The sequence below is a fragment of the Trichechus manatus genome, unplaced genomic scaffold (assembly GCF_000243295.1).
Source record: "Trichechus manatus latirostris isolate Lorelei unplaced genomic scaffold, TriManLat1.0 scaffold00198, whole genome shotgun sequence".
In the NCBI taxonomy this organism is placed as follows: Eukaryota; Metazoa; Chordata; class Mammalia; order Sirenia; family Trichechidae; genus Trichechus; species Trichechus manatus.
Window position 1 is genome coordinate 1,508,261 of NW_004444134.1, and position 13,241 is coordinate 1,521,501.

At 43.7% G+C, this 13,241-nt stretch overlaps 1 long non-coding RNA gene across 1 annotated transcript; it reads left to right on the forward strand.

Annotated features, from left to right (window-relative positions):
• Positions 1–4,961: 4,961 nt before the first annotated feature.
• LOC111822714 (uncharacterized) lies at positions 4,962–13,129 on the forward strand. The gene is made up of 3 exons (XR_002825842.1): positions 4,962–5,107; positions 7,736–8,283; positions 13,087–13,129. It is a non-coding gene; the product is annotated as an uncharacterized LOC111822714 (long non-coding RNA).
• The last annotated feature ends 112 nt before the right edge of the window (positions 13,130–13,241 follow it).

A 13,241-nucleotide genomic window follows, 5' to 3' on the forward strand; every position in this document is an offset into this window, starting at 1 on the left:
TGGCTTCCAACACCCAGAGCAGAAGTCATTGTCTTCAGAGTCAAAGGCGAGGGACATTTGGCACAACATCTCGAGCAGGCAACACAGATGGCCCCTGGGAAGCTCCATGAGAACAATGAGGGAGCCAATATTTGCATTGCTGTTCACAAAGCACTGTTATGCCCATGAGCTCCTGAGTTCTTCTCAATGGCTATGCAAGTTAGAGGCCCAGTGCGCTCATCTCTTACCACAGATTAACCAAAAAAAAAAAACAAAAAAAACAAAACCCATTGCCATCGAGTAGATTCCAACTCATAGCAACCCTATAGGACAGAGTAGAACTGCTCATAGGGTTTCCAAGAAGCAGCTGGTGGACTCGAACTGTCAACCTTTGGTTAGTAGCCGTAGCTCTCAGCCACTGCACCACCAGGGCCCCTACCACAGATTAAGAAAGAAAAAGTGTAGGGACCAGCCCATGACCAGACAGCAGGTCTTGGTCCAAGGCCTCTACATCAGGCTGGTTCTATGCTCAGGCTTTCCTGCTGCTCCACGATCCAGGTAGTGGGCAGATGAGGGAGGTCAGTGGAAGCTGGTGTGGAGGGTGGTGACCTGGAGAGAGCCCACATGTCACATTTCCTCAGCTGCAGCAGGGGCTTGCCCTGGGCAAGAAAGGCCAGTGTTGCCTGATCCTCTGTTCTTCAGGAGAAGCCAGAAACCCCAAATTTTGAAAGCATCCTAATTGTAAGTGTTTGTGTTGGCCTCTCATTTGATTTGTTTTTTAAGTAGTGTAACTGTAAACTGAATTTGGCTTATAGGGTTGTGCCTGCTGCCCTGGAGAATCTCTGGACCTTATCTGGGCATACAGTCTGCCAGAGAAGGTAGAAGACAAAAAAGGAGACAGGGATCCCAAAGAAAATAAAAATGCACAGATCTCTCCTTTGGAAGGGTAAAAATCTGGACTTAGGTTTGAACAAAGGAGATGATCTAAATGGGAGTAAGTCTCCCTTCTCCTGTCCCTGCAGAAACCAAAAAAAAAAAAAAAAGAAAAACCAAACCCATTGCCATCGAGTCGATTCCAACTCTGAGGAAGCCAAACAAAGACTGGCATTGCAAAGCCCATCAACTTACAAGGAGAAGAGCTTCCTCCTCTGCTCAGCCACTGGAAACAAGGGGCTGAACTTGAAGAAAGAGAGTTGAGGAAAAATTATTTGGTACAACTGTGTATATAGCCTGAAGAACCGTGCACATTCAAGATGCCAATAGTAAAACCAAAGAGAAGATGGAAAGGGGTTATAACCAACCCAAATCCACAAGCATTCCCTAAACATTCACTAAACACATGGTACATGTCAAGCACTGTTCTAAGCTCTATACATGGATTAAATCATTTACCTTCATAATCCTGTGAGGTTGTTATTATTGTCAGTGGTTGTCAAGTTGGCCACCAACTCATGGAGACCCCATGCACAACAGAAAGAAAAGCTGCCTTGTCCTGCACCATCCCCATAAATTGGTTGCGGACGGGACCGTTGTAATCCATTCGGTTTTCACTGGCTGATTTTTTGGAAGTAGATCACCAGGCATTTCTTCCTAGTTTGTCTTAATCTGGAAGCTCCTCTAAAACCTGTTCAGCATCATAGCAGCAGGCAAGCCTCCACAGAAAGACAGGCAGTGGCTGTTCATGAGATGCATTGGCGGGAATTGAACCTGGGTCTCCCACATGGAAGGTGAGAATTCTACCTCTGGACTACCAATGCCTTCATTCAGTGAGGTACTTACCATTATTATCCCCTTTTAAAGGTGAGGAAGCAGAGTCCCCAGTTAAGTAACTGGCCTAAATAAAGGTCACTCACCTGAGTGGTGACTCTGGGAGTCAGGGAGCCTGACACTAAACTCATGCTCTCAGCCACTTTGCTGGTATATGCCCTGATCTGAGGGAACAGAAAGCTCCCAAGACTGTGGGTGAAGAGATCAGATGGACTAACAGAGATTTATAGCTCTTCTCCTCCACCAGGAAATTCCAACATTCCTGGAGGGATTCTTGTTTAGGTGGGATTCTCTAGTCTGGGTAGACAAGGTCCTGACCAGAAATACAGGCAGTATGGATTTTATCAATGTCTCCCCACCCATCAATTCACTAGGGGGCATTTCCAGAGCACTTGCTAAACAATCAACAAGTATAAATCATGATTCCTACCCCCAAGGAAACTGGAGATACAGGATTTATATAAAAGAAACAGGAACAAACAATAGAATCCCCACTTTCAGGCTAAACCAGGGTTGCCAGCCCTGCTCTTTACAACGAGAGTTTAGGTGGCTACTGCTCTCAGAGAAATAGCAAAGTTCTGGAATAGTCAGTTTCAGATGAACCACTTCCCTCCTGCACAACCTCAGTTAGGTGAACAAAGGTATGCTAAAGACTGGAGGGGACTCATGTGGAAAATCCTCATCCTCCCTCAAGCGTGTCTTCATCAGTCACCAACATGACCACTTCAAGCATTTTCTGGCATGCACGAAAAACTGGTGGGACTGTGAAACAAACACACTTTGCTCTCTTTACCAGTATCTTTGGCATACATTAAACTAGAGGGCAAGAGGAAGTGCTGAAGAAAAGATTATATAAAAGCTCCAAAAAGGCACTTCTTCAAGTGTCATCAGCAGGAACTGAGAGGCCCGCATACAAGGCCTGTCTTATGTTTCAGAAGCAGGTGTTGCGACGAGAGGAGCAGTAGGCTGCTGTCGGAGCAGTAGGCTGCTCTCAGAGCAGAGGCTGTACCAGCTCCACTGCTGTGAAATAACAATTTACATGCTTTATCTAGGTTAATTTACAGACTGCCCTTGGAAATCTACCGAATTGCATGCTAGCTCTGTTAACTTAAATCACATCACTGGCTAAACAGCACAATGAAAGATCTTAGAGCAATCAAGTTAAAGAACTAAGTTTCTTTGCCATGTAAAGAGAAACAGGGCAACTCTTGAGCTTGTCCTGGCAAATTCTGAAGACTGTGTGATCAGGGATCTATCCGTTAGTCTCTCAGAGGTTCTGACTGCTTGGCGAGCATTTGGTGAGAAGGCCAACACATCTCCACTCTGCAGTGGAACAGACGTTATGAAACATGGTATAGAAGAGTTCTTTGAGGTTTTCAAGTGCCATAAAAAATAAAGATGCTAGAAGGAGATCAGTTAGAACTTCAGGGATTGCTCCTCACATTCATAATGGAACTGAGCAATTTTCCCTATCATTTCCTGAACTATCCAAAGTTGCTGCTTTTTATTGACCGGAGGCCTGGAATAGAAGCCACAAATTTCAACTTTCTCATCCAGGAAGAGCCATTCTGCCTCCACATGGGGAAACTCACAGAGTCAGCCACTGATAGCAGTAACAACCTGCCTTAGTGCACTCCTCTCCATAGGAACTTTCCTCGTGAAAACCAGCACGCCAAACACCATAAGCTCATCAACCTCTTCACTGATAGCAGTAAGAAGAGACACACATAAGTTTTTGGAAAATGAAGTGTTTATGATGCAGTCAGCTTTGGAGAAAAATTTACACTCTGCACTCTGTATAAGTGAGTGAGTCTGGTGTGTGTGTGTGTGTCATGTGTTTCGTGTGTGTGTCATGTGTGCACGTTAGTGGTATGGTGAAGTGTGCATGTGTCTGCATGTGTTGTGTGTGGGTGTGGTATGGTATGTATGTCTGTGTGTGTGGTGTGTGGTATGTGTGGTGTAGTGAGGGAGTCTATGGTATGTGTGGTTTGTGTGTTGTATGTGTGGTACAGTGAGGGGGTGTCTGTGGTATATGTGCTGTGCTGAAGTGTGTGTGTGGTGTGTGTGGTGTGTGTGGTGTGTGTGTTCTGTGTGTTCTGTGTGTGCAGTGTTTGTTATGTGTGGTGTGATGAGGTATATGCATGTGTGATGTGTGGTGAGGTGTATGTGTGGCATGTGTGGTGTATGTGGTATGGGTATATGTGATGTGACGAGGTATGTGCATGTCTGCATGTGTGGTGTGTATTTGGTATGGTGAGGTATGTGTGCGGTATGTGTGGTGTGGTGTGGTGAAGTATATGTGGCATGAGTGTATGTGTGTGGTGTGGTATGTGAGGTGTGCATGTGTGGTGTATGTGTGTGTGGTGTGTGTGTGTGTGATGTATGTGTGATATGTATGGTGTGATGAAGTGTGTGTATGAGATGTGTGTCTGTGGTATATTGGTGTGGTTTGGTGAGGTATGTGGGGGGGTGGTGTGGTATGTGAGGTGTGTGTGTATGTGTGTGCATGTGTGCATGTGAAATAAAGAGAGAGAGAGATGTGGTATCTGAAGTGTGTATGTGGTATGTGTGATATGATGTGGTATGTAAGGTGTGTGTGTGTTGCGTGTGTGGTGAATGTGTGGGGTGACTTATCAGTTGTCAGCATGTCAGTGAGCAGACATCCTTCTTTAGATCAGGGTTTAATAAAGGGTGAAAGCCGAAAGAGCAGCAGGGAAAAGAAAATAAAAGGTGAAACCAATACAAGCAACAGAAGTTGACTCACTGATGAAAATTGTCTCCAGAAATAACATTCTTCAAAAAATAAATAACTCAGGCTTTGTGAAATCATCAGGAACACCAGAATAGCCATTGATGGATAGGAAAAAAATGGCCTAAATTCTTTTTTTTTAGTTTCAGTGATGGTTTGTACACACACAATTCTGAAAAGTACCAGGTCCTGAAAAAGTAACTCTTTCTAAATTCAAAAGGATGCTTATGGTAGATTTTTTTCCCTTTCCATTAAAAAAAAAAAAATTCTCCTCAAGCTCCATATCTAACTGCTGAGTTGGGGTTGTTGATGTCCTGTGTTATCGGATAGGCATGGTGTCTAGCTGTCTGCTGTCCTAGATGTAGACAATAGAAACTCACTGACATTACCATGGAGAAGGGGTTTATTTTGAGGCTGTCTGTGGGCTGGACCTAGAGCTAGAACAAGCATAAGCTCTCCAGTAAGCAGTTACTGTCTCCCGCTCTCTGGATACTGCCAGGTCATAACCCACCTCTCATGTCTCTGCCTTGGCAAGCCTGCTGTTGTGGTGTCTCCCCATCAAGTAAAAGAACATCTTCTGCAGCAGTGCACAGAATCTCTTCAAAGACAAATGTAAGTGGTTTTATTAATCTTCCAACATCCAGCGAATTGACTAATTTTGTTACTTTCCAAAGATATATTTAGTATTCTTCAGGGAATTTTAAAAACACTTTGTCCTAAGGGGATTGTGAACATGAAGCCACTTTCTCTTCGCTTGGTATTTTTGAAGACTATATTGACCTGCCAAAAAGGATAAAAAGATCAAAATAACATGACTTTCCCCAGATAGCGTACCAACTAAGTCTCTCATTGCAGTAAGGCACTGACTTTGATATCTTTAATAATTAAAGGAGAGATAAACGTTGTGAGCTGCATCACCACTGGGCAAAGATGTCAGAAATCAACTCATGCAAAATCCACCGGCTCACACTGGGTCTGAAGCCTCTCTGCTGATGGAGCCCTGGCTGTGGGCAGGGAGTGTGGGCCTCCACTGCCCTTGGCCCTGGGCCTGCTCCAGAGCACTGCTGCTCTCCCTGAAACTTTGCTCAAACTCACCTCAGGCCTCTCTAAGTGAGGCTCCAGGGCTCCCTGTGCCCTTAGAGGAGACCCAGGCTGGCCTGTCCCTCACTCTCTGTTTACCTCTGTCTGATGTGGTGGCTGGGCCTTCAGTGCGCTGCATATAAATCTTCTGCATGATAAGCTGGAGCTGGCACGGTAAGTCTTGTCTGGGCTATTTTATTGCCAAGTGCTGTGGTTCCCAGAGAGCACAGTTTAGCTGGGAGTTGCTTCAGCTTGGGCCTCCTACCTTGACTGTCTTAGCTATCATTGCCTGTGTGACCAGGTTCCCTCCCTCCTGACCCTGCATGGTCCATCAGATGCCTGAAGCTGCATGGATGCTGCCTCACAGGGCCAGCCAGGACTTCTGGTCCTAGTCCTGAAGTCCCTCATCCCTTGACAAACCAGGATAGCTGGTCAGCCTGAAGCTGCGTCCCTGGGCAGCCGGTGAAAGTCCCTGTGAAATCAAAGCCTCCAAACAGCACTGGGCCCAGAAGGGTTGATGAGCAGCAGCCCATGGCCCTGGGTGCCAGAGAGCAATAGCTGGGGAGGAAAGAACTGAAATTGGAACCAGAAAAACCATCAGGAACCACAGAAAACAGCAATTATTCCTTCTCTCTCTGTTGGGCCAAATATCTCAGTCTCTGCTGAACGCTAGTCTAAACCCTCAAGGATATTGCAGACACTCACTTGATGCCTCCAAAGGACTTCAAAGTTCTTCTTACTGTGGTATTTCCCTTTTTCCCTCTAATAACGTTGAAAGAGCCCAAACCAAAAAGATTTGCGTATGATTTAATATGCATGTGGAGACAACTGATGGTCCTCCTGCTATGTGCACAGCAGTACGCTGAGCATGGAGGTAGTGTACAAGAGTGGTTAGGGTATACTGCCTACCTTCCAGAAACCTGCACCCTGGCAAGTGTGTAGAGGCAGAAGCCAGGTAAATAGGTTAACAAGATAGCAAGTACCACAGGACTCAGAAGAGGCCAGGCTTACACTCCCCGTCATGAAAGAGTGATGTTTGTGCTGAGCCTTGATGGTGGGTGAGGGTTTGTATTAGCTCATGTAGACAAAAGGGCAACATTTCAAGGGAAAAACTACTTGTGCCAACAAGCTGGCTTTGGCTGGGCATACACTCGGCTCTCAACTGACTGGTGAATATCTGCAAATGAGCAAATGCCATGTCCTCAGTCAGATCCTTCCATTTTAGTGCCTCTAGCTAAGATAAGGGGAAGGCAGGACACAGGGTAAAATGGTGTTCTATTCAAGCAACCCGTTTTTAAAACTTCCCCACATCTCAAGAGGAAACTCATCCATTTCTTGGTTGGAAACCAGAATTTTTGCTTTTGGGGCACCTTTCACCTGTGCATTCTGAGCGATCTTAGGAGTTTTCTGTGAGGAAGGCATTGCTCTTGGCAAAAGAATGTTCTGGAGTCACCCTAGGCCATGTGGCAATAGGGGTTGCAACACTGAACCATTCGTTCCAAACACTAAGAGCCTTGCAGATATGGCCTGACCATCTAATTATTAGGATGACTGGGAAGGGCAATTACCGTTTAATTTGCCCTCTTTACATTAAACCCACAACTGCCATATGGCCCAGCCCCGCCGTGTGTAGGCAAAGCCAGCAACAGCCAGCCAGAGGAGGTGCCACTTGGGGAGGAGGGGGGTGGAGAGGAGCCAGGGGACAAGGCACATGGTAATTTTCTTAGCCAGATTCATTACCTAAAACAATTCCAAGAGCCAACACACAACTCCCATTCACTACAGCAGTGGAATGCATCTCCCTCAGGTAGCTTTGGGTATTTCCTGGTTTACCAGGGCCCAGCCCAGAGGGACCGCAAAGGTCATTAATGTAGTGGTCCTCAACTGGTGTGCTCTGGGCTTTGAGGCATTCCAGCAGGCTCTGAATTATTAAAAAGTCCTCCAGGTCCCCATGTGAAACACATTGTCTGTGGCCAGCATGAAGCAAGGAGAGATATTGAAAACCACCAGTGGTTTTTTTGTACTGAGGAGACTGAGGTCAGGAAAGTAATTTGTCCATGTCTATAGCACTGATTTATGGTGGGATTTGGACTAGAATTCTTGCCTCCTGATTTCCTATCCTTTCCTCTCCACCCCAATTTCTTACCTCTCCACACTCAGGTGGACATATTGATTCCACTCACTGCGACTGAACCTTGAAAATCAAGCCAACGATTGATAAGCACCAGGAATGTGAGCCTGAGTCTGGTATTTGCCGAGCTTCAGGCTTTAACATCATGTTATTTCTACCTGAGATCACTACCTTCCCACCCTGTGGCAGGTTCTTCAGGACAAATCTAATGGAGCCTCAGCCTGTGCAATGACTGGAATACTGCTTCAATAGCACTTGTCCCCCAAGGATGCTCCCAAGAGGCATTAAGGAAACGTGGCTGAAGGCATAGGCCACCTCTACCCCTCCACACTCACTAGTATATCTCTTTGAGCATGAGAGAAGAAAGTCACTACAGAGATCATCCAAGACTTCATTGTGAATAGAAAAACCGCACTGAAATGAAGAGTACAGGGGAAGAAGGGCTGCAAGTTCCCATCCAGCAAGAAAAGCCAGGGGGTGACTTGTGTCTGCCAGGGCTTTGCCCTGGGAAGGGCAGACCTAGGAAAATCACCAATGTATCCCCACGTTTACTCTGTGTTCCAACAATTGTTTTCATGTAAGTCGAGATGTCCATCTACAGCAAACATCAATTTAGTCCCAGAGGGAAGTGTAGTTATCAAGAGAGCACACAGCCTTGGGGAAGGGTGGGAGGAGTTGGGCAGTGCCGAGACTGTCCCTTAGTCACTTGAAACTCTGTGTGACAATAAATCGTAACGTTAAATGCTGCTACTGGCGGACCCCCCACCATCAGTGTACAGTGGGTTCCATGGTGTCAGCCTCGGGCAGAATCGGGACATTACTGAGGGGCTTTTGAAACCTGCACTACCTGGGCCCGTCTCTGGCAGTTTTCATTCAGTCTGGGGTAGGACCTGGGCAGCACCCTTTGATCTTTTTTTATTACCATAAAAATATATATAGTAAAATTTATGCAATTCAACATTTTTACATGTATAATTCATTGACATAGATTACACTCATCATGTTGTGCAACCATCACCACTATCCTTTTCCAAATTATTCCAACACCATCAACAGAAACTCAGTGGCCCCTAAACAATGACTCTGACTTTCCTCCTCTCTCCCACCCCTAGAAAGCACTAATGAACTTTGGTCTCTATGCATTTGTCTATTCCAGATATTTCATATAAGTGGAATCATAAAACATTTGTTTTCATGACTGACTTATTTCACTCAGCATTATGTTTTCCAGGTTCATCCATGTTGTGGCATGTATCAGAACTTCATTTCTGTTATGACTGAGTAGTGTTACATTGTATGTACATACCACATTTTGTTTATCCATTCATCTGTGGATGGACATACGCTTTGATTTCAATGTGTAGCTAGGTGTTTGGACACTGAGCTGCAGGAAGGCATGAGGTAAGGGTGGTGAGTCACTGGAAATGTCTCAGGGCTCCGTTGCAGTCGCTGCAGTTGGTATTGTCTCTTGGCTTCATCAGAACAATCTCCTTCCCAATGAAATATGTCTTTGCATTTATCCAATAATAATGATAAAAATAGGAATAATAAACCACTACTACCTCAACAACAGAGTCCCTGGTTGTGCAAATGGTTAACACATTCAGCTACAAACCAAAAGGTTGGCAGTTAGAAGCCACCTAGAGGGGCCTTGAAAGAAAAACTTGGCAATCTACTTTTGAAAAATTAGCTATTGAAAACCCTATAGGGCACAGTACTACTGTGACACACATGAGGTTGTCATGAGTCAGAGTTGACTCCACGGCAACTGGTTTTACTGGTTTTTATCTTAATAACAGCTACCATTTATTAAATGCTTACATGTACTAGATAGTAAGCTAGACGTTTTACGTATTTAACGTAATTTTTTTTTCATTTAATCATCACTTTTACCCAGTGAAATGTTGTTGTTGTCGTTAGGTGCAATCGAGTCGCTTTCAGCTCATAGCATCCCTATGTACAACAGAAGAAAACACTGCCAGGTTCTGTGCCATCCTCATGATCATTGTTACGCTTCAGTTCATTGTTGCAGCTACTGTGTAAATCCATCTCATTGAGGGTCTTTCTCTTTTTTGTTGACCCTCTACTTTACCAAGCATGATGTCCTTCTTCAGGGACTGCTCCCTCCTGATAACATGTCCAAAATATGTGAAACTAAATCTCATCATCCTCACTTCTAAGGAGCATTCTGGCTGTACTCCTTCCAAAACAAACTTGCTCTTTCTTCTGGCAGTCCATGTATACAATATTCTTTGCCACTACCATAATTCAAAGGCATCAAAGCTTCTTTGGTCTTTCTTATTCATCGTCCAGCTTTCACATGCATACAAGGCAACTGAAAACACCATGACCTAGGTAAGGCACACCTTAGACCGTAAAGTAACATCTTTGCTTTTTAACACTTTAAAGAGGTCTTTTGCAACAGATTTGCCCAATGCAATGTATCTTTTGATTTCTTGACTGCTGCTTCCATAGGTGTTGACTATGGATCCAAGTAAAATGAAATCCTTGACAATTTCAGTATTTTCTCCGTTTATCATATTACTTATTGGTCAGGTTGCGAGGATCTTTGTTTTCTTTATATTGAGTATAATCTATACTGAAGGCTGTAGTCTTTGATCTTCATCAGTGAGTGCTTCAAGTCTCCTTCACTTTCAGCAAGCAAGGCTGTGTCATCTGTGTATTGCAGGTAGTTAATGAGTTTTCCTCCAATCCAGATGCCGCTTTCTTCTTCATATAGTCCAGTTTCTAGGATTATTTGCTCAGCATATAGATTGAATAAGTATGGTGAAAGGATACACACACCTTTTTTTACTTTAAACCATGCAGTATCCCCTTCTTCTGTTTGAACGACTGCCTCTTGGTCCAAGTACAGGTTCCTCATGAGCTCAATTAAGCGTTCTGGAATTCCCATTCTTCACAATGTTATCCATAATTTGTTATGATCCGTAGAATTGAATGCCTTTGCATAGTCAGTAAAACACAGGTAAACATCTTTCTGATATTCTCTGCTTTCAGCCATGATCCATCTGACCTCAGGAATGATAATCCTTGTTCCATATCCTCTTCTGAATCCAGCTTGAATTTCCGGAAGTTCCCTGTTGATGTACTGTTGCAACCACTTTTGAATGATCTTCAGCAAAATTTTACTTATGTGTAATATTAATTATATTGTTGATAATTTCCACATTCTGTTGGATCACCTGTCTTTGGAATGGGTACAGATATGGATCTCTTCCACTCAGTTGGCCAGGTAACTGTCTTCCAAATGTCTTGGCATGAATGAGTTAGCGCCTCAAGTGCTGCATCCATTTATTGAAACATCTCAACTAGTATGCCATCAATTCCTGGAGACTTTTTTGTTGCCAGTGACTTCAGTGCAGCTTGGACCTCTTCCTTCAATATCTGTCATGGTTCTTGATCATATGCAAACCTCTTATAGTGACTGTGTATTCCTTCCATCTTCTTTTTTAATATTTTGGTTTTTATTATTGTACCTTAGATGAAGGTTTACAGAAAAAACTAGCTTCTCATTAAACAATTAGTACACATATTGTTTTGTGACATTGGTTACCAACCCCATGACATGTCAACACTCTCACTTCTCAAACTTGGGTTGCCTATTACCAGCTTTCCTGTCCTCTCCTGCCTTCTAGTTTTTGCCCTTGAGCTGGTGTAACCCTTTAGTCTCATTTTGTTTTATGGGCCGGTCTACTCTTTGGTGGAAGGGTGAACCTCAGGAGTGACTTCATTACTGAGCTAAAGGTGTCTGGTGCCATACTCTCGGGGTTTCTCCAGTCTCAGTCAGGCCAGTAAGTCTGGTCTTTTTTTGTAAGTTAGAATTTTGTTCTACATTTTTCTGCAGCTCTGTTCCAGACCTTCTATGTGATCCCTATAAGTGCAGTAGGTGGTGGTAGCCAGGCACCATCTATTTGTACTGGACTCAGTCTGGTGGAGGCTGTGGTAGTTGTAGTCCATTAGTCCTTCGGACTACTTTTCCCCTTGTGTCTTTGGTTTTATTCATTCTCCCTGCTCCAGGCGTGGTGAGACCAGTGGAGTATCTTTGATGGCTGCTCACAAGCTTTTAAGACCCTAGGCACTACTCACCAAACTAGAATATAGAACATTTTCTTTATCAACTATGTTATGCCAGTTGAGCTAGATGTTTCCCCAAGACCATGGTCCCCATAGCCCTCAGGACAGTCATGCAGTTCCTCAGGGAGTTCGGATGTGTCTATGGAGCTTCCATGACCTTGCCTTGGATAAGTTGTGCTGGCTTCCCTAATACTGTGTACTGTGTTACCACTTATCTTTTGCCTATTTAGTGTTTTTCCATCCCCATCACTCCCCTCTCTCATAACTATCAAAGATTGTTTCTTTTTGTGTGTTAAACCTTTCATGTGTTTTCATAGTAGTGGTCTCATACAATATTTGTCCTTTTGTGATTGACTTATTTCACTCAACAGCTTCATCCATGTTGTGAGATGCTTCACAGATTCATCATTGTTCTTTATTGTTGCGTAGTACTCCATTGTGTGTATGTACCAGAGTTTATCCATTCATCTGTTGATGGGCTTCTAGGTTGTTTCCATATTTTTTGCTATTGTGAACAATGCTGCAGTAAACATGGGTGTGCATATTCATGTGATGGCTGTTATTTCTCTAGTACATATTCTTAGGAGTGGGATTACTGGATCATATGGTATTTCTATTTCTAGCTTTCTAAGGAAGCACCATGTCGTTTTCCAGAATGAGTGTACCATTTTGCATTCCCACCAGCAGTGCATAAGAGTTCTGATCTCCCCTCAGCCTCTCCAACATTTGTTATTTCCTATTTTTTTGATTTGTGCCAGTAATGCCGGAATGAGATGGTATCTCATTGGGGTTTTGATTTGCATGTCTCTAACGACTAGTGATCACGAGCATTTCCTCATGTGTCTGTTAGCCGCTTGAATGTCTTCTTTGGTGAAGTGTCTGCTCATTTCCTTTGTCTATTTTTTACATGAATTATTTGTCTTTTTGTTGGAGAGGTGTTGGATTTTCTTGTAGATTTTTGAGATTAGACCTTCATCGGATTTGTCATAGCCAAAAACTTTTTTCCAATCTGTAGGTTTTCTTTTTTACACTTTTGGGGAAGTCTTTTGATGAGTGTAAGTGTTTAATCTTTAGAGGATCCAGGTTATCTAGCTTATCTTCTGGAGTTTGTGTATTGTTAGTTATGGTTTATATCCTGTTAATGCCATGTATTAGGGCCTCTAGAATCGATCCTATTTTTTTTTCTTCTATGATCTTTATGGTTTTTTGTTTTATATTTGGGTCTGATCCATTTTGAATTAGTTTGTGTATATGGTCTGATGGGTCCTGTTTCATATTTTTGCAGATGGACATCCAGTTTTGCCAGCACCATTTGTTAAAAAGACTGTGTTTTTTTGGGTGTCGGGCAAGATGGCGGTCTAGGCAGAAGCACCACGCCGTCCCTCCACAACAAAGATCCGAAAAACTAAGCCAAACAGAGAATCAACAATCCTGAAACCC